The sequence below is a fragment of the Maniola hyperantus genome, chromosome 4 (genome assembly GCF_902806685.2).
Source record: "Maniola hyperantus chromosome 4, iAphHyp1.2, whole genome shotgun sequence".
NCBI classification, from domain to species: domain Eukaryota; kingdom Metazoa; phylum Arthropoda; class Insecta; order Lepidoptera; family Nymphalidae; genus Maniola; species Maniola hyperantus.
This window is the reverse complement of record NC_048539.1, coordinates 16,518,950-16,541,682: the sequence shown is the minus strand read 5'-3', so window position 1 is coordinate 16,541,682 and position 22,733 is coordinate 16,518,950. Positions and strand designations below refer to the sequence as shown.

The 22,733-nt window shown below is 37.2% G+C and overlaps 2 protein-coding genes across 7 annotated transcripts in view; one reads left to right on the top strand and one right to left on the bottom strand.

Annotated features, from left to right (window-relative positions):
• Eip74EF (Ecdysone-induced protein E74) overlaps positions 1-22,733 on the bottom strand; it is a 338,704-nt gene that overhangs the window by 253,585 nt on the left and 62,386 nt on the right. The window lies entirely within an intron of this gene.
• Positions 1-22,733, top strand: part of Lsm11 (U6 snRNA-associated Sm-like protein LSm11) — a 69,461-nt gene that overhangs the window by 37,073 nt on the left and 9,655 nt on the right. The gene's annotated exons all lie outside the window — the stretch shown is intronic.

The window sequence follows — 22,733 nt, the reverse complement described above, 5'->3', positions numbered from 1 at the left end:
AACATAATAACATCAGCTAATAAAAATTTGTATGTATGTAAAACTGCAATTTAACATACTTCAAACAAAAACCTTAACCACAAGTCAGTCTCATAAAAGGAAAAAAGCTCCCTACGGAGGATCACATTTATAAAGCCTAGTTCAACTACTTCAAAAACATATTCGATCCTCCATAGTTAAATCCATACTTAATCCATACTAATCCATAAGTACTAATATTATAAATGCGAAAGTGTGTCTGTCTGTCTGTCTATTTGCTAGCTTTTCACGGCTCAACCGTTCAACCGATTTTGACAAAATTTGGTACAGAGGTAGCTTGCATCCCGGGGAAGGACATAGGCTATTTTTTATCCCGGAAAATTTAAGAATTTCCACAGGATTTTTAAAAACCTAAATCCACGCATATGAAGTCGCCGGCATCAGCTAGTGATCTAATAAATGACTACGAAGCCACTCTCTATGAAACCTGAGTCATGCTAACGAAGTTTTAATCCCAGAAGACTTAAAGTACAACGGTTGACCCTAACACCAGCTCGAAGGAAGATCTTATTGTACGATCGAGCCTAGGATACACTGCTTTCGTACAAGATGAAGAAAACAGGATGACCTTTTAAGCAAAAGTCGTGTTCCTTCCTATAATAGAATCAGACAATTGCATAACACTCGCAAAACTGACACGAGTCTAATTCCAGAGTGTTACATTAAATTCCTTCAGGGCGACATACAAGCGCGTCTGGACATAGCTCGCATTAGCCTCGGGACGTCCCACGCGGCGGCGAAACTACTTTGAGGCAATTTCAGATGCAGTTTATGCAGTTTATGGATCTACGAGCAGAGTGTATAGAAACTATAGTTAGATAAATGATATAATAGCCTTTAAAACCGCTAGACTACTTAGAAAGAAGAAAGAAAAATCTTTATTGAGACAATTGCACATAAATCTATTTGACATACATTAGGTGGGCATTGTAATTAAAAATTTGTACAGCATAGGGATTTATGGTTGCTTCTGGATTACTCTTTGCGCTGGAAGGTTCCAGCGGGTTGATTTGCTTACTCAGGTTCTACATTGCTGCTTTATTGAGTGAAATCAAAAGAAATTTTTCGTAGAAAACTTTCAATGCCCAATAGCTCAACCGGTATAGGAGTGGACTGAAAACAGAAAGGTCGACGGTTCAAATCCCGCCCGTTGCACTATTGTCGTACCTACTCCTAGCACAAGCCTGACGCTTAATTGGAGAGGAAAGGGGAATATTAGTCATTTAATATGGCTAATATTCTTTTAAAAAAAAAGAAAAAAAGAAAGAATGATTAAAAATAAATGTCACATGCATTCAGTGACTATTCAGTGTTAAACACTGAGTTAGCGAATCAGTAGGCAGGACTGTGGAGACAAAAATTGTGCGAATGTGACGGATCACAAAAATGTGGTGTGTTTGTATTTAGAAGATTTTCCTTTTATATATATTTAGAAGATTATCATAAGTATTGTTACGTCAGCATGCTACTCTTTCGTCATTAGGGTTCCGTACCTCAAAAGGAAAAACGGAACCCTTATAGGATCACTTTGTTGTCTGTCTGTCTGTCTGTCCGTCTGTCTGTCAAGAAACCTACAGGGTACTTCCCGTTGACCTAGAATCATGAAATTTGGCAGGTAGGTAGATCTTATAGCTGACATTTGGGAAAAAATCTGAAAACCGTGAATTTAGGGTTAGATCACACAAAAAAAATTAAATTGTGGTCATGAAATAATAATTAGTATTTTCAACTTTCGAAGTGAGTGACTATATCAAGTGGGGTATCATATGAAAGGTCTTCCCCTGTACATTCTAAAACAGATTTTTATTTATTTTTATGCATCATAGTTTTTGAATTAACGTGCAAAATGTCGAAAAAATATGACTGTAGTACGGAACCCTCATTGCGCGAGCCTGACTCGCACTTGGCCGGTTTTTTATTTTCATTTCTCTTTTCTGTAATACTGCTATTACTGCAAAGTGTAATTGAAATTGCTCAAATTACAGACTTCCTACTTTTGCTATTGTAAAGTAAATGATGATTAATTGCATCCACAAGTTGATGATATTGGCGTAATATGAAATTACTTTTCTTATTCCTTTTTATGGAACAACAAGGCTCTATTAATTGTAACCCTGCCTTTTATGTGTTCTTGTTAAGGTTGCTAATAAGACAGTGCGGCCGATTCTCATGTACACAATCTCTAGACTAAACTAAATTAACAAGTCTAAATCTAGTGCTATCCTTTTCCGCAAGCAACATTATGAAAGGGATAGCAATAGATTTAGACGTGCCATTTTAGTTTAGTTTAGAAATTGTGTTTGTGTTGTGTGTGTGTGAACAAGAGAACCAGCCCCATTGTATTTTCAAGTTTAGTAGATAAACATACTGCTTTCAAAAATGAGTGCATTTTTGTTAAAAACTTGATAGCTACCTAGTTTTTAAATTAAGGTAGGTCTTATTAGGATACCATGTCCGGCAGTGGACTTTTTCCGGTTTTGAGCATCCGATTTACTGGGTCTATTGACTCTCAAGTCTAAGTTCACGACGTCCGGCCATTACTTTCTTGGACCTCTTCTATTTCTTTACTCTAATTCTTCCCAGCGTTTTACCATTGCGATTATTGAAAATATGAAAATCGTGTGTAATAAAAACAATCTTTAAAATATTACGGAAGTTAATTTTAATTGAGGTTGCAATATGCAGATATAATAACAAACACGGAATGCCAGATTCTACATTGTTTTAATGCAGCTACAAATTTAGAGGGCACGTACGACGTACGTATCCAAACAAAATATGCGTGTTATTTCCGGCTCCTTCATGTGAACGGAAAATTTTGAAATCGGTTTAAAATAAAAGATCCTGAAGTACGACTGGGAACTTCGCTTGACGAAGAAGATGGTTGTTGACATAACAGCTCAAGAATAGATGAGAACAGACGAGTAGTTTATATAGAGCCTCAATAGCTCAACGGGTAAAGGAGTGAACTGAAAACCGAAAGGTTGACGGTTCAAACCCCGCCCGTTGCACTATTGTCGTACCTACTCCTAGCACAAGCTTGACGCTTAGTTGGAGAGGAAAGGGGAATATTAGTCATTTAACATGGCTAATATTCTTTAAAAAAAAATACCACACTTAAATACATTTGTGGCAAAATAAAGAAAATAAATTTAACTACAAGTTTTTTTTTTTACAAATCAAGTCGCATAAGTAGGCCATCGCCCAACGCAAACTTTTTTCATACCTACTGTAATTTGCTGTGCATTTCTGTGACTTAGGTAAAACCAACATGTCTCTCTTGTGTTAACAGATAGAGCCAAGCCAAGTAAAATTTTTCTACACGTATTTTACAAGTTTCGTATACAACTGTGTATTGTCAAACCTTGGTTTCGGTGTGAATAAAAATTGGCAACAATGTATAACAACTGCACGTGGAATAGTATAATATGTTAAGAGTTTAGACCTTGGTGCAAACTTGGTTAGACTCATCAGTAGGCAGTTTTTATCGTGACCGTCAAAATTTTTACCAATGCCACAGTAGTTAGTGCTGTTACGGAAAAAATCCAAAGCCGTTGTTGACTAAATAAAGTAATAACTCGGCAACATTGACCTTTACCCAGTGGCGTAGGACCGAGACCTTGCGCCTGGCTGTTAGACGCCGCTCTTCATTTTATCTTTAATCTTTATCTATGTGATATACAAACTAGCTGATGTGATCCGGTTTCGCTCGTTGTCTCAATCTCACTCAGCAAAGTAATAACTCGGCAACATTGACCTTTACCCAGTGGCGTAGGACCGAGACCTTGCGCTTGGCTGTTAGACGCCGGTTTTGCTCGTTTTTTCAATCTCAAGTTATTAGACCTTACGATTTGAGGTATACGTTGATATGTTTGTCAGTTTCATAGAGAATCTATCCCGATTGAAGGAATCGATGGGTTCGAATTGAAAAATACAAAACATCCAAGGAAAGAGGCCACGCGGACGTAGCCCACATATAACGGTTCATGAGATACAGCCCGCTGACAAACAGACGAACGGACTTCGGAGGCTAAGTTAGTACGGAACTGTAAAAAGTGTATATTATATCTCTCTATATAAATCTCTATATATAAAAATGAATCTTTAAATGTTTTGCTGATCGGAAATATCGAGAACAGCTGAACCGATTTCGCTAATTCTTTTTTATAATATTCCTTGAAGTACGAGGATGGTTCTTACGGAGAGAAAAATTTAAAAAATTTGAATAGACTGTTAGGCGGAACGAAGTTCGCCAGGGCAGCTAGTTATTAAAAAAAATAGATAATATTATGATTTATGTTATGCCTACCGAATTTACTGAAAAAAAATTAAGCCTAAAAGAAATCAATAAATTATCAACAATTGCCGACCTTCAGTGCCAAATCGCTTTGCATTGTGCACCGAAAACCAATGAGGAAGGAAGGCGAGACGGAACCATCGACCGTGCATAAAGATCTGCAGAAAAACAAGCCGGAATCGATAAACAACGGCCTTCTACTGATATGGTTTGGCTCCACTATCGGGATTCGGAGGAAATCCGTAGGATAACCAGAGTAAGCGACATAACGGTTGCAAAGCTGAAGTGGAAATGGGCACAGCACATAGTTCGAAAAACCGATAGACGTTGGAGCCCAAATGTGCTAGAATGGCTCCTCCCATCAGAAAACGCAGCGATAAAAGATTCTCCACTAAGTAGATAATATCAAACAGTAGGGCGATTGTCTAAAACCTGCATCAATCATTATTACAATCTCAATTGTCCTGATTGGCTGAATTTGTGCGATTCTTGTTGCAACAATGCATTGTAGCCAAAAGTGAGCGAGCGTCAACCAATCAGAGGTGATTGTGATCGTAACAATGTAGCTGTCATTCTCCCGCAATCGCGCAGCAGGTCGCAGAAAGATGCTGGATTCAGATGACGCAAGACCGTAGTCTGGCGAATGTTCTGTGTGGTTTAACACAAAACATTCTGTATTCTTATTGTTAACTACATAGGTTCTACAACTAACTGCATACTTTGTTAAGCTAACAACAGAGGAATGTGCAGTGCTCAGACAAGCCGCCAAGCGCTTACGAGCACGAAGAAATCAACATTGTAATCTTTTGTTTTTGTGGAAAATAAATAAATTTCAAATAAATTCGCCATATCCCGAATAGTGTGGCCAGTTGATTTGACGAATGCCGAACTATCGTATTTGTTCGATCTCAAATAATTTGCCGACAGTGGAGCCGTACCAATAGAGGCAAGGCCAAGCCCTTTATCGAATGATATAGGCCGGATTGATAAGAGACTAAACATGTAGACAAGGGCGCGGGCCTAAATTGATGGCTAGGTCAATGTTATCATGTTTATTACTAAACTAGCCTTTGCCGCCTTTGCCCATGGCATTGTCCTGTGAGTTGTGGGTTAAGGTGGTTTGATAGAGCCAGCCGTGAAAATTCAAATTTTAGTTAGTTTTTCGAAAATAGTAGACTAATCATACATCAAAGGCTTCTGGTAATGAGTTTTGCGCGCATAACATTTACGTATCTACATGTTTTTTTCCATAAAAACTTTGTTCAAAAATACTCATTTGCTTCATATTTGTGTCTGAAAGATAATTTTCTGAATTTCCCAAATTTGCACAAATATGAAGTAAATGAGTATTTTTGACAAAAGTTTTTATGGAAAAACATGTACTCGTAGATGCATAAATGTTGTGCCCGCAAAACTCATTACCATAAGCCTTCGATGTATGATTAGTCTACTATTTTCAAAAAACTAACTAAAATTTGAATTTTCGCGGCTGGATCTATCAAACCACCTTAAGCTGTATTCTAAGGCGAATTTGAGATCTATAGAGCGTACTTTGCTTCGACTTAAGTTTCAGTTAAAACGAGACAGATTTATGCCAGCGATATAACGCTGTCTCGTTTTAAACTCTAGTTTTATACTCTAACACTGTTAGTGTCTTATGTCTGAATAAATCAAAAACTATTGTGCGTAGATATAAATAAAAATCTGTTTCAAAGAATCTACTGGTAAAGCCCTTTCATATGATACCCCACTTGGTATAGTTATCTTACTTTGAAAGTTGAAAATACTAATTATTTGTTCATTTTTTTTTTGCGATGTTACCACAATTTCACGGTTTTCAGATATTTACCTTTACTTGAGCTATAGCCTATAAAACCTACCTACCTGTCAAATTTCATGATTCTAGATCAACGGGAAGAACCCTATAGGTTTTCTTGACAGACACGACAGACAGACAGACAGAAAAGTGATCCTATAAGTGTTCTTTTTTCCTTTTGAGGTACGAAACCCTAAAAATCACCCAAGTGCGAGGCGGGCCTCCCTCTTTTAGGTTTCTATTTCCATTTAAAAACACGTGTATTTTAGCCAGTAGAAGGACAGTCAGATCTTTGCGTCAAAGTTTAGGAATAGATTTAGTTTAGTAGTGATCAGCAAAAAAAATGTTTAGTCATTAAGACTGAATCACTACAGCGTTGACGAACTGTTTTAGTCATTAATATATTTATAAGTAGATAAGTACGACACCAGCCCATTAGCTGAGGAGCATGTAAACTGTAATGTCCTTCGAAAAATACGGGTTTAACCTCACATGAAGAAGGTCTTTGAAAGTGGCGAAGCAAGGATAATGAAAACACGTGCGTAATGTTCAAGACTTTTTATAATTATTGACCCCCGACCCAAAAAGAGGGGTGCTATAAGTTTCACGTGTGCATCTGTTTGTAGCATTGTAGCCCCTAAACGAACGAACCGATTTTGATTTAGTTTTTTTGAAAGGTGACTTGATTTTGTGTTTTTAGCTATGATCCAAGAAAATCTGTTCAGCCGTTTGAAGAACATCAGTTCTTTTCTTTGATGAAGCGATATGAGCATCTTCCACTGATCTGATCGATTCGAAATTTAGTATGCTGTTATAACAAGTCTTATTTTTGGCTTCTTACAAGCGCACATAAGAACGGACATACAAGCAAACACATAACCCTCCTTTAAAGTAAGCAACTTTGTCTCTCTTGAATAGGTACTTGGATTAAACTGACCTCTTATAAAGTATGCAAATTAACCAAATATTTCCTTAATGTAATTTATTAAAATGCGAATAGCCGAAACGATATACAAACAGAGCCATAATTGGCTGAGTGCACCAAATCGATTGGGTTGTCCGAGGGTCGACTGGTTAGCAAAAAGTGCGGAAGTCACGGCCTACGAGTGCATGGTATTAAGTCATTGCCACTGCTCTCTGGATGTTTCCACACCAAAGAGATTTACTTAAAGCGTAGAACTGCTTTTGAAGATATCTTATCAAATCAAATCAGATCATAAATTTTATTGCCTTTAAGTTGCTGAGTGCTGACATAAATTAGAAAAGGAACACAGAAAAATATTAATAATACAGATAAAGAACAGTAATAATTAAGTAGACCTAGGTCTAGCACTAGGACTAGGCCTGACTTGTTAGTCATCATACTACATCAAGGATATTATACTCAGGATGCCATGGAGGTCCCATGTTACTCAGCTATGAGGGACCGAAGGCTCTAAAGGTGGCCTGACAAGAAAGCCTACATCTACAAATAGGTGACTTTAAAAGTTTCCAAATATGTTTTTTACGGAATTAACAACAGCTTCAGTAGAAAAATAGGAAGTGGTCCAAAACCAATTTGCAAGATATAAACATTAAGATGAATTAGAATGATACAATAAACCTTGTGTTTACAGCTAACCGGTAAAGCTATCTAGCATGCCAGATTACCCCGACCAATGTCACCGGACAAAAGTAAAAACAAATCCGAAGCAAGTGTCCGTGACCGTGGCACCGCACCGCACCGCCAAAACCGACAGTGCCGTATCTGGAACACTGACTTGCGCAGGCGCACGCGGGCTACTGCACTTGCGGATCCGCCGGGCCACGACCTTGTCATAGTGAACTTAGAGTGAGGAAACTCTCGGTTTGAGCCTGAATCGACATAAGGGTAGAGGGTGACGTGAAATCAAAGATACCTCGTCATTTCATTGCCTATCTAGCCAAATGCAGGTAACATTTGACGCCTGCCAGGGAAGGTGAAGCGACGTTTTGTTACAACTATCAGCAACACTGGCTAAATTACTGTTTATATTCAACGTTTAATAAGTCTATGATAAGTATTAATAAGAATAATGTAATTAGTTATTGTTAAATTAGTATTTTAATTGACACAACTGGCTAGAGCGGGGCAACTCTCTTGACCAATCAGAAACGGTGGCTCTTTCGACCAATCAGAGACGTTTACGAAGAAAGGGTAATTAATAAGTGGGTAAATTCTATAAAAGGAAAGCCGCCCGCTCCGCAGTTGATTTTTGTGCGAAACGTTGTGAAGTGTAAAACGGCAGGCTGAGATATGTGAGTATAAAGTGGCCACAATATAATATTACGAGTAAGTTATCTTTTATTTCACTACTATTAATTAATAATATAAGATTATCTATCATTGGATCACGAAATGTAGGAGTTTGTTGACGCAGTCATGAGATAGGTCAACACAAGTTTCATAATTTTCGTGAACTGTGGTAAGGCGATCTAGCATGCCGGATTACCCAGACCAATGTCACCGGACAAAAGCGTTATAAAAACAAATCCGAAGCAAGTGTCCGTGACCGTGGCACCGCACCGCACCGCCGAAACTGACAGCAAGCGCACCAGGGCCACGATTGCGGGCAACCGCCGGGCCACGACCTTGTCTCATAATCGGCAAGCGACGCGACGCGAATTCCTCAATTCCAGGCAATTTAGTCATTTATCACGTCACGACCACATGAAGTAATTTACATCGCAAATTTTCAAGATTGCTGCGCGTTGACCCAGCAATCTTGAAAATTTCAGCATTGTTATGTAAAATAATTGCTCCAGATTGCTCCATCCATCCATACGTGTTGCCGAGCAACAATTGCTTAAGAAATTGCCCATGTAAACGCACCGTAAGACGTCGGCCTTATATTCGGGGAACCGATATCCCGACCACACCTTTAACTTTTCGGAGTTGTCAAAGGTGTGTGAAGTCCGCCAATTTCAACTGGGCCAGCGTGAAAAACTATGGCCTACCCCTTCTCATTGTGACAGTGGACCCGTGATCAGTAGTGTGCCGACAGTGGGTTGATCACGAGGCCACGACCGCTGCACTGGTGTAAAAGTCATGGCCCAGCAAAAAAGCCGAAATAGCCTGTCACCTCGCGGATTCCTTTGTTTTGTTTTAACATTGACCTTAGTGATGTGAGTCATGTCTCCCGAACCGGAATTGAAAATAATAAACTTTCTCATTACAGCCTTTTTGATTTCTTTGTAATTAAAGAGATTTACTTGAGTTGGTTCGGTAGAAGTGCTTAAAAACGTTTTTTGTACCCAAATGTTGACTTTCTGTTTCAAAATGCTAGCTGTAGTATGTTAAAAAGTGTAACCAGAATGCCTATATAAAAAAACGAGACTTCGACAACATGACTTAATTGATATAACCATCGCAATAATCCTAAAAGTATCAATACTGACCATGACTGCTGAGCTCAAACCGCTAGGTCCAGAAACTTGAAATACTCTTTATATCGTACCCTCATTAAGAAAGGTTAAAGGTTACAAAAATTTCACCTGAACGTAGTTGAAAAATTATGGTATACAACAAATCAAAGCCCTTTTCCAAAAAAAATAAACATGGTGGAAAGCACACCGGCACCTCGATTGCGGGAAACCTGCATCAATCATTATTATAATCTCAATTGTTGTGATTGGCTGAATTTGAACAATGCATTGTAGCCAATAGTGAGCGAGCGTCAACCAATCAGAGGTGATTGCGATCGTTACATTGTAGCTGTCGTCCTCCCGCAATCGCGCAGCGGTACTTTAGACCTGTCAGTCTAAAGTACTGTAGTTCCAGTTTCGTGTCCAACCGAAATAGAAGCAGCATTAGTAAAAGAAACAGGTTCGCGTTTATTGCCAAGCGAGTAAAAAGCCGATAATATCATACCTTCACCTTAGCTACTACACTACGTGCCACGACGTCACCATTCACTTTCACTACGACGACGTGGTGGGACTGCCTGACACCAGAGTACCACTCATTTTTCAACAATACACCTTATTTAGAATTAGGTAAGACATAATTTTCAAGGTCGATAGTCCTAAAAAATTTTGAGTCACCGTACTTCTATCGTATAACCTATTTTCGACTTCATGTTTTGATCGTTAGAGCACATTTTTGTTTGATGCGTCTGAAGGCTTTGAAGGCCGTTCGTGTTGGCTCTATCGTTGTTTACTTTCTATAGCGGTCAATGGTCAATGTTTTTGGCGTTTCGGTTGTTTTATAGGTTCTGGTTTGTTCAAGGTCGGGTTTTTTGTTCCACAGGTTTACTACGACGTCTATTAAATCGTAGACTTGTTACTATCAAGAAAACAAAAGTGGATTGTGGATTTGAGTAGTGCCACAATTCACTACAGCTATGAAAATGGTATAAGTCCCAAAAATTGCTATTGCGCTGGAATCATGTCTCATTAACATCGAAATGATGTTGACGTCAGCCAAAATAAAAATATACCATCAGCTCTAAACTTCAGTCTAGTGCTGACGTCACTAAAATGGCGACCACGCGCATTAGACATTTGTGGGACTGGTATTTTTGGTTTCACGTCTAGCCTAATAATAATTGGCAGATGTCGATTCATGACTAAACCGAGAGTTTGCTCACTCTAGTTTACACAGTGTACGACAGAGGGAACTTCTATCAAAACGTTGAGACTTCGACGTCACTGGCAGGCGTCAAATGTTAGTACATTGACGCAGGTAGCCCTATTTTTGTATGATTTCACTAGCCTCATATTTGACACTAGCTTATGCTCGCGACTTCGTCCGCGTGGACCACACAAATTTCAAACCCCTATTTCACCCCGTTAGGGGACGAATTTAAAAAAATCCTTTCTTAGCGGATGCCTATGTCATAATAGCTATCTGCATGCCAAATTTCAGCCCGATACTTCCGGTAGTTTGAGCTGTGCGTTGATAGATCAGTCAGCCAGTCAGTCAGTCACCTTTTCCTTTTATACCTACATTTAGATTTTGATTTCAACTTATTTTCACACCTACCTATTATTTAAACCACAACTGTAGATATGACTAAAATATAAAGTGACGTCATCAGGCCTTATTTGCATCTCTCTCAGACCTTTGTCTGGGTTTATTCTTTTCCTCAACTTTACTGGTATCTTAAAATGATCGTGCAATAAGGACAGTTTGTTTTCTTTAATCTCCACTTAAGTGCTCACCTTTAAAGTGTTTGTGAAGATATTTTAGTAACTGGGATTGTCGAGGAATTATCTGAAATTATTACTCTATCTATATTCATCATCGTACATTCCATTTCGTCCATTCTTTTCTGTATTTTTTTTTAATTTATAGACTAGCGCTTGGCTGCAATCAGAATTGCTGGTAAGTGATGATGTAGCCTAAAATGGAGCGCACTTGCCTAGAAGATGCCTATTCATTCTTGGCTTGTCTTCCTTTTTTCCCTTGATAGGAAATCCAATACAATTCTAGTTCTCTTTTCAGTTTTATTTGAATCGTCCAGGAGCATGAGAGCTCTTCCAAAACTCCCAAAATCCCCAATTTAATTTTTCACCAATTCATTGGAGTGTAGATCATCTTCAACCTCTGGAACTTCTCAATTTAGTTGTCCAGCACCTTTTTAGGAATTTGCTTCTTCATTTTGCTAATCTCCAATCGGTATTTGGTGTAAAACGTCAGTAATGGTAGTCGCTGCTGCGGCGTGCGCCCGCGCACCACGGCTTGCATATTTTGTCCACTTTCTCTTGGCACTTAGCTCGTGAGAACGTGACGTGTGGACCAACAGACTACTGCGGTAAACCACTACAATTCTGCTTTCTGACCCAACTTTAACCGTTTTAATGCTTGGTGCTTTATTTTCAAAGTTCAAGCAGTGACATTTATATGTACCTATAGGCAGTGGCGTGCACAGGGTTTGAAGCCAGGGTAGGCATTAGTTAGGTAGGAACCTGTTTACTGGCAAGTCATAATGAAAAATATGCATTGAGCTTACAACTGGGGTAAGCAGTGCATTTATGCCTCTATGACCTGCACGCTACTGCCTATAGGTACTCGTACATCTTTTTGACGACCTCACTGGCGCAGTGGTAAACGCATGTGGTCTTATTAGCGGAAGGCCCCGTGTTCGATTCCTGGCAGGGATTTGGAATTTTATAATTTCTAAATTTCTGGTCTGGTCTGGTGGGAGGCTTCTGCCGTGGCTAGTTACCACTCTACCGGCAAAGCCGTGCCGCCAAGCGATTTAGCGTTCCGGTACGATGCCGTGTAGAAACATGGGGCAAAGGGGCATGATGGGTTTAAAACAGATTTTTATTTATTTTTATGCATCATAGTTTTTGATTTATCGTGCAAAATGTCGAAAAAATACGACTGTAGTACGGAACCGTCGGTGCGCGAGCCTGACTCGCAATTGGCCGGTTTTTAGGGTTCCGTACCTCAAAAGGAAAACGGAACCCTTATAGGATCACTTTGTTGTCTGTCTGTCTGTCTGTATGTCCGTATGTCTGTCAAGAAACCTACAGGGTACTTCCCGTTGACCTAGAATCATGAAATTTGGCAGGTAGGTAGATCTTATAGCTGGCTTTAGGGGAAAAATCTGAAAACTGTGAATTTGTAGTTACATCACACAAAAAAAAATTGTGGTCATAAACTAATAATTAGTATTTTCAATTTTCGAACTAAGATAACTATATCAAGTGGGATATCATATGAAAGGGCTTCACCTGTGGATTCTAAAACCGATTTTCATTTATTGTTATGAATCATAGTTTTTGATTTATCGTGCAAAATGTAGAAAAAATGCGACTGTACTACGGAACCCTCGGTGAGCGAGCCTGACTCGCACTTGGCCGTCCATTAATAAGGCAGTGGAGTCATTCGGAAGCTTCTCGCGTGTTACGCATAGTACGTTGAATTCAAAGGCGGTCCCTTTGCCTTGAGAAGTGTTCAGTTATCTGGATAGCCTTAGTTAGTGCGGCGTGTTATGAAACCAACACTTTTTCCTTACGCTCGTATACTTATATAGGCAGACCACAAACCATAGATAGAGCTTCTATGAGTTATGACCTTTTTTCCAAATGTGTGTCAGTATTTATTTTTATACAAAAAAGTTTTTGATTTATCGTGCGAAATGTCGAAAAAAATACCTGAATACGGAACCCTCGGTATGCGAATGTGACTCGCACTTGGCCGGTTGTTTATGTTTTTTGAATACATTATAATATAATGTATAATTTATAAAAATGTGAATACCTTTTTGGGATAATCGCGGCCTTACAAAACGTTTAGGCTTCTACACTGGCAGGCGTCAAATGTTATCTACATTTGACGTTAGGTAGGCTATGAAATGACTATAACTAACGCGTAAAATTTAACTCCTCGCGCGCTATTTTAACTTTTTTTGTCAAATTTCATGTCAAAAGTACGAACAATAGAAAACAATGGCACGTGAGGAGTCATTTTGTACGGACTATAGGTATCTTTAATTTCACTTCCTCCCTAGCAGAGTGAAGTAGAGTGAGAAAAGCATCGAGAGAGGCTCTTCTCGACTCATCCGTTTGACCAATTTTTTAGACAGACACTTTTTAGCACTAGCATTTAGGTATAATGTCAGTTAGTATGCATTAGATGGTCCCTATCAAGTCTTCCGGACGTGTGCGATTGGCTTCTTCGACGAGTTTGTTTGTGTACTTGAAAAGTTCAATTCAAGGTTTTGTCTATCGATTACACGAGCCCTTAGCCCTATCATTAGCGATTACACACACTCAATGCGACGTTACAGCCAAACGAAAATGTACTCAAACTCTATTGGTTTTCAGTTGATATTCAAATAAAGAAACAAATTGAGGAAATACAATAAAGATATAAATTTAAATGGAGGTCGTATGGTGATTTAATTTGTAGGCTATTGTTGATAATGTATTTTTATTTGCTTTGTTAGTGTTATGTTATTGTTGGGGATCCGTACCCGAAGCGTGCCAACGGAACCCTAATAGCCGCCGCTGTCCGTCCGTCCGTCTGTCCATCTGTCTGTCGGAAAAGGTGACTTTTGGAAATTATTTCTCAGTGATTATTAAATAGAGTGTCTTACAAAATACGTAAAATCCACATCCAAAAAAAATTTTTTTTGATAAAAAGATACTGATTTGACTAGTTGTCAAATACCGTATTGTTAGGATCATATTTCCTTGACTTAATTGTGGTGTATGTCATGACGAGTAGCTACACTAAAAAGCCGTGTATTATTCATGTATATGGAATTTTCCTTTTTTTATCTTATCGCCCTTTCGGTAATCTTTTGTTTTAATAGTAATATCGTAGACTAGATTTGTTAAAAAACAACGTAATAAACTGAAGCTTGTACTTATGTAGGTATATATTTGTCTAGCCAACCTACCCTGGCTTCGCCCGGGGGAATTTCTGAAAATCCTTAAAGAGAACCTTATGGGTATACTAGCTGATGCCCGTGCTAGATTAGCCTCAGAATATAGAGACAATAGAGTCAGGAATCACCTACTGAGAGCCTAAACCTTAGTTCGTTATCAAAAAGCTAGGGCGTGGTTGAAGGTAGAAAACAAAATAAAAGATTGTATGAGGAAATAAACTGTTTTATTCAGGGAAAAGTCCCTCCAAATCAAAGTTTATCTTTACCATTAATTATTGCTTTATCATTATATAATTTATTATTTCCTTTAAGAAAAATCTACCGCCAGTTCGAAAAAGCATATCTACCGAGAGAAAGAACTGGCAAGAAAAAACTCGGCGGTGTCTATTCACAATTATTGAAAAATAGATACAACTATGGTAGGTATTACCATAACATATCCAACCCACATAGGGTATAAGCATAAACTATTACAAAGGAATACCAGATGTATAACAAATTACACATTAACCAACACATAAAACAACATACATAGTATAACAATAGAAATATAAAATCAACAATATTCGTACCTGTAGGTATGTCACAGCTTCTTATTAAAAATAGGAAAATTAATGATTTCTACCGTCAAAGCAGAGCCATTTATAGGCTGGGATTAACTCCCACCCTCTGTATAAAAATATAGTGATACCATGTAAAGATTAAATTCAATAGAGTCAATAGAGTTTAAACTCTACTAAATTTATATACTTTAAATACCACATTATACTCTATTTAAATCTACAATTACTTTATTTCTAAAATATAATAAAATCTTTATTATGTTTTGCCATGTAAGTACCATAGATTTGCCATTTATAATCTGTTAATTGTTCTGTCACGTCTGTAGTATTTTGTCTATCATTTTGACGTGCCTCTGTTTACAAATATAATATCTATGGTTTAGAATTAATTCTTAAGCAAAATCTAAAGAGTTTAGTAGCAATTTCAAGAAATAAATAGCAACTCTAACCATTTATCTTATACGGCCAAACTGACAATTGCTTCGTTCTCGAAGCAATAAAATAAAAACAAAAATTCGTTAAGTAAATAAAGTTGTTAAACAACATCAAAACATTTTTTTCAAACAACATGTCTGTGGCCACCATAAAATAAAATAAAACATGTTCAAAATCACCACACAGTTTGCTCTAAAAAATACAAGATATATTTTTCTCGCCACAGCACATATTATGTTTCCAAACAAGATATCCTTTAACCCCATTGGTTTTAAACCAATATCAAAAAATATTTTTAACACCACTGGTATTAAAGCGATATTATAAAAATACTTTTCAACACCGTTGGTTCCAACGTTTTAAAGTATCATCTACAAAATATCCTTCAACACCATTGGTTTTAAGGCAACATCGTAAACATCATAAAATTGTCCCTTAACACCATTGGTTTTGATCCATATACCTACCACTATACAATTTTTCATAAATAAAATATAAAATCCAAAAAGGTAGTAAATAAAAACATATGAAGGTAGGTACCAAAAATTAAAATGTCAAAAAATATCACACAAAAATAATTTACATTAAAAAGATCGTCAAAGAAGTAATCAATATCAAAAATAGTTAAATACAAGAAAATCCATGTTCAAAAATTAAAACATTTCAAACATCAAAAACGTCAGAAAATAAAAAGTATTATTCAAAACAAAAACCTACGGAATTAAAAAATATCAAACACAAGTGGGTAGTCAAGAATCTCTAAACTCCAATATTCTAAATTTAGGTTTCAGGTTTGACCATAGTCCACCACGCTGGCCAAGTGTGGTTTGGCAGATCCATTACATCACATTACATAACGGTGGGTATTTATAAAAAAACAATGACATCAAACAATCAGTAGCTACTAGACTTAGCGGCATAGCAACAGGATAAGACATCAGCAGCCTAACCTATCCTTATATAAAAACTACAAAAATAAACTCCAACAAAATTTCTTAATTATTGTAGGTAGGTATCACAAATCTTTCATCTCTACGTTTCGCGAGTGAGAACTCCGATGCAAAGTCAATAGCAAATTTACAAAAATGGCCACGCTAATCGCGTTTCTGATCAATGAATCATCAATATTTAACGAATGATGCAATATGTATTTCTGTATTGTACTTAATTTGAAACAAAATTACAACAAAAAAAATTTTTTTTTTCTTTTTTTTTTTTGGTTCTTTTTTTCCTTCTTTTCTCTCTGTCATTATGTAACACATAAATAAATTATATACATCTATTCGGCCAACCTGAAAAGTACTTCGTTCTCGAAGTACTTACATAGGAAATGCCTCAAGAACATAACTAAAAAAAAAGTAAGATGACTCATCACTCGTAAAACAATATTCAATGATTCAATGTCAACATCACTATCATATAAATTACGAATATACGGCTAGACGTCAGACGTAAATTAAAATAGAACACAAATTAATCATCAGTAAATATTTACTGACAAACTTGCTTTAGTTTTTCACCGCTCGGTCAGTCTGACATTTAACCACATTTTATCGTATGATCATTTAATAAAAATTTCATACCAACTAACTACCTGCAAATTTTTAACATTAATTTACGTAATATCGATTTGTGTTACTAGCTGGGACATCATGCGATTAAACACCTTCAAACATTAATCTGAGTCATTGAAACAGAACATCTATACTGAACACAAAATTACCCGCAAAAATTTTATTTATTTAGTACCCACATCTTTATTTCTATAATACAATTAGTTTTAAAACAAATAAAATGACGACAGGTACTATGAAACTGTGTTACTACATTACACAGAGTATTAATAGGTCCATGATTACGCAATAAAACTTTCTAAGGCCTACCTGCCTGAAAAATTGTCTTGCAAAAAAGTTTTAATTCACTTTCACTTTTTTTTTCATACCATATTTTCATATTAAGATTTCCAGATTTAGGGTATCCAATGTCCATTGTGGTACCTCTCGTGGACGTCAGTCATCACAACGCCTGTTGGAACATCTTTGATGACTTTTCACAAAGCCATCCGAATTCGCCGGTATTTCTGAAACTTGTACAAACTGCATTAGAAAAGGCACAATTCAGCCATATCGTATCCCACTTCTGATGCTAGATTAGCCTCAGAATATAGAGACAATAGAGTCAGGAATCACCTACTGAGAGCCTAAACCTTAGTTCGTTATCAAAAAGCTAGGGCGTGGTTGAAGGTAGAAAACAAAATAAAAGATTGTATGAGGAAATAAACTGTTTTATTCAGGGAAAAGTCCCTCCAAATCAAAGTTTATCTTTACCATTAATTATTGCTTTATCATTATATAATTTATTATTTCCTTTAAGAAAAATCTACCGCCAGTTCGAAAAAGCATATCTACCGAGAGAAAGAACTGGCAAGAAAAAACTCGGCGGTGTCTATTCACAATTATTGAAAAATAGATACAACTATGGTAGGTATTACCATAACATATCCAACCCACATAGGGTATAAGCATAAACTATTACAAAGGAATACCAGATGTATAACAAATTACACATTAACCAACACATAAAACAACATACATAGTATAACAATAGAAATATAAAATCAACAATATTCGTACCTGTAGGTATGTCACAGCTTCTTATTAAAAATAGGAAAATTAATGATTTCTACCGTCAAAGCAGAGCCATTTATAGGCTGGGATTAACTCCCACCCTCTGTATAAAAATATAGTGATACCATGTAAAGATTAAATTCAATAGAGTCAATAGAGTTTAAACTCTACTAAATTTATATACTTTAAATACCACATTATACTCTATTTAAATCTACAATTACTTTATTTCTAAAATATAATAAAATCTTTATTATGTTTTGCCATGTAAGTACCATAGATTTGCCATTTATAATCTGTTAATTGTTCTGTCACGTCTGTAGTATTTTGTCTATCATTTTGACGTGCCTCTGTTTACAAATATAATATCTATGGTTTAGAATTAATTCTTAAGCAAAATCTAAAGAGTTTAGTAGCAATTTCAAGAAATAAATAGCAACTCTAACCATTTATCTTATACCCGCGACTTCGTCCGCGTGGAATTAGGTTTTTTAAAAATCCCGTGGGAACCATTTGATTTTCCGGGATAAAAAGTAGCCTATGTCACTCTCCAGGTCTTCATCTATACCCATGCATAAAATGACTTCAATGAAAGATTTTTGAAAATTCAACCCCCTTAGGGGTGAAATAGTGGTTTGAAATTAGTGTAGTCCACGCGGACGAAGTCGCGAGCATAAGCTAGTTAAGTATATAAATCACAATTGGTAACATTAATGTGAAAAATTTTCATGATTTGGTTCACGCGAGGAACAATCAAATGCGTAAGTTAGAATCCTACCAAAGTGCATCTGCTTACTTATTACATATTATTATAATGTATTATGCAAAATGTGTAAAAGTAATTCATTCATTCATAGAGAGGTAAATTATTAAAAATATTCAGCGGTTCAAGATTCGATATATATTCTATTTTGTTTAATATTATCTTCGGACTAGTATTAGAAATCACGTCATGCATTGCCAGACACTTAGTATCATGGCAACCTGCTGCCAGACAGCCTTAAAGTTTAGTAAAATAACGAACGTCTGGCACGCGCTGGCTCTCTCTCTATAGTATTATGTCGCCACAGCACTCGTGCCTACCAGGAAGTCGGTGTTTGTTATAAGTTATAACACTTCTAGTATCAACAACAAACGGAGGACATTCCGTTATCGCGGAGGTCAGTGCTGATTGATTCATGATAACGGTACTACTTCTATCGATAAATTATTTATTTGAATAGCTAAAAATATTAACTTTATATTTGTTAAAGAGATAATAATATTTCTAACATTTAAGTGTGAGTTTTTGCGTGAGATCACATACTTTTGCTAGAAATATCTGAAGTCTGCCAATCCGCACTGGCCCATCGTGGCCTACTATGGCTTAAACCCTTCTTATTCTGAGAGCAGTCTAGAGACTATGTAAACGATAAAAAAGCTTGGATTTGACTCGCTCCAGCAATGCACGGGGCTGCAATGGCTTGTATAGTACGGTATACTAACATTGTAAATTGAAAAATTAAAAAGAGCAACCGCCGAGTTTCTTGCTGGTTCTTCTCGGTAGGAACGGCATTCCGAACCAGTGGTAAATCAAAACTACTTGACTATTCATAAGCACTTGTAAAAAGTTTACATGAATAAAAAACATTCTATTCTATTCTAGTCCCGTGCTCTGTAGTGCCGACTGCCGGCGATGGGTTGGTTTGTTAGCAAGTCGTCCCATTCGCAATAATTCGTCCTACATTCGCAACTCGTCTCATTCGCAGCTCGTCCCATCCACATCTCGTCCCATTCGCAGCTCGTCCCATCCACATCTCGTCCCATTCGCAGCTCGTCCCATCCACATCTCGTCCCATTTGCAGCTCGTACCATTCACATCTCGTCCCATTAGCAGCTTGTCCCATTCGCAACTCGTCTCATTTATATGAATAGATTATTTAATACGCCATGGGAGCTTTTTGGAATAATATTATTGTGTGGCTGCTTTTTTTAATGAATCATGATGATGATGATGATGATGATGATGATGATAATGACAAGGAATTCTAGGCATTAACTGAGGAACCCTCTGCTGGTATCGCGCTCCGCACTGCAACGTTCTTCGTATTATACCTACCTACCTACCTAACCTTCTGTTTAGTGTGACATCGCACGCAGTCTGCCCGCGCCTTAATGCGACAAATGATATAATTAATTGCATCACATCACATCGTTTAATCTGCTCTACACATCGCCCTTCGCCTTGCCACTTGGAGCCAAATGTCCCGCCCAATGTCTGCTCTAGGGCTGACTACTATATTGTCTAGTAGTCTAAATATTTTAAGGTGAATAAAGGATTCAGAAAAACTAAAGCACGGGTCTCCTCTCAGAGTGAGAAGGGTTTTAGCCATAATCTACCACGCTGGCCATGTGCGGATTGGCATACTTCACACACCTTTGAGAACATTATGGAGAATTCTCAGACATGCAGGTTTCCTCACGATGTTTTCATTCACCGTTAAAGCATAGTGATTTGGATGCATGGGGTATCATTAGAATCCTTACATTCGTTCTGAGTGACACAAAAATACAATATGGCGGCTGTATGGCGCCGTTCTCAAATATTTATAAGCATTTCAAAAAGCCACCAAACAAGAAAAAAAATTAGTCTTTTTAGTTAGTTTTTGGCAAGGCAGACGTGTTTTTTATTACGACTTGTTTTTTGAAGTGCGCTATGAGATGGGGGGATGCCCCGCACACCAGCACGTCACCCGCCCTATTGCGCACCGGCTTAGCGCGGAGGCCATGTCGACCTGTCGCAAAGTATACACATGTAACTTTTTGAAAAGATAACATCTTCTATAATATAAAAATGAATCACTAAATGTGTTGCTCATCGCAAATCTCAGCTGAACCGATTTCACTAATTCTTTTTTTACAATATTCTTGAAGTACGGGGATGGTTCGTATTAGGGTTCATTCCCGGGAATTCTCGGCTCGAGAAAACTCGAGAACTCGAGAAATCATATTTGAGTCTATGAAATTATAAAATAAAACGATTTGCGTTTGCCGTTTGTTTTAAATGCAAAAATTTCATTTGATTTTTTTTTTCTAATTAACATGCCAAAAATGGTGCTGTGATTGTAATTTAATTATAAGTTAGGATAAGGTTAACGTTTTCATGTTGAAATTTTTGTTTATTGTTTGTTTTGTTTAAAAGAAAGAAGCTAGAAGTTTTAAGTAGATTTTTTTCTTTTTAATGCTGTGCTTGTGCTGTAATTGTATATAATATGTATAAGTCACAAATGTCAGAATAGCTTATTTTTTTAGTTTTCTTTAAGAAAAAGAAGCTAATTATGTTGAAGACTGTCAATAAAAGTCTTATAATTATTTTGGTACTTTTATTTGAGAGGAAACCACTGAATTTGTTGATTAATCGCATTATTGGAACCGAAGAATATGCAAATCCGTACGTAAATGTAAATTTCTCGACAACCCGAGAAGACCCGAGAAATTAGCCTCGAGAATTCTCGAGACCCGAGAAATTGATAAGCTCGAGAAATCATGAACCCTAGTTCGTATGGAGAGAAAATTAAAAAAAAAATTGAATCGACTGTAAGGCGGAACGAAGTTCGCCAGGGCAGCTAGTTTCACATACTTTTTGACAATACAAGCGTTCAATGTAACATAGCAAGGTTAAAGGTAACTGAGGCGTGGAAATTCCAGCAGCCTGCAGCTGTGTGTGTGTACTGTAGGTATACACAGTACACACACATACGCACGTGACAAACTTTCCATGTTACGAAGGTTAAAATCTCTACGGCTGACTACCTACTGCATGTTAGATATACATAATCTTAAAGTTATGTAAATATTATGTACCTATGTCATACTCGTAGAGACACAACAAGTACAATAACTTCAGAGTTAAATCTCATTCTACAATCCAAATATATAAAAGGAAAAGGTGACTGACTGACTGATCTATCAACGCACAGCTCAAACTACTGGACGGTTCGGGCTGAAATTTGGCATGCAGATAGCTATTATGATATAGGCGTCCGCTAAGAATGGATTTTTGAAAATTCAACCCCTAAGGGGGTGAAATAGGGGTTTGAAATTTGTGTAGTCTAATGACGTCTGATCTATCAATGCACAGTCTAAACTGCGGGGGTTAGAAACTTGAAATTTTGACAATAGATTCCTTTTCTCACTAAAAAAGGATTTTGAGAATAGTTACTACTCCTAAGGGGGTTAAATAAGGAATGAAAGTTTGTAGCAAGTCCCGTCGCTTTTCACGTTATATGGAATGAAACTTGGCATTAAGTCATAGAGAATTAAAATTTGTATGAAAATCCGTCATTTTTCAAATTATTTTAATGGAAACTGGTATTTGGGTCTTCAGTTAAAAATTAAGTTATATGTGTTTCCCCCTCGCATTTCGAAATTCCACTAAAGCGAAGACGAGGCTGGTCAGCTGTACAGTGCGACAAGGCTATCTATTGGCGCGTGGCGAAAATCGGAACTAACGTTACCGTCAAGTGTCCTATTTGTATTTGTTTGAATATTCTAAGCCTTTGTTCTCCCACAGCGCCCCCCTGTCAATGTCATTCAAGTGCCAAGAGCCCTGTC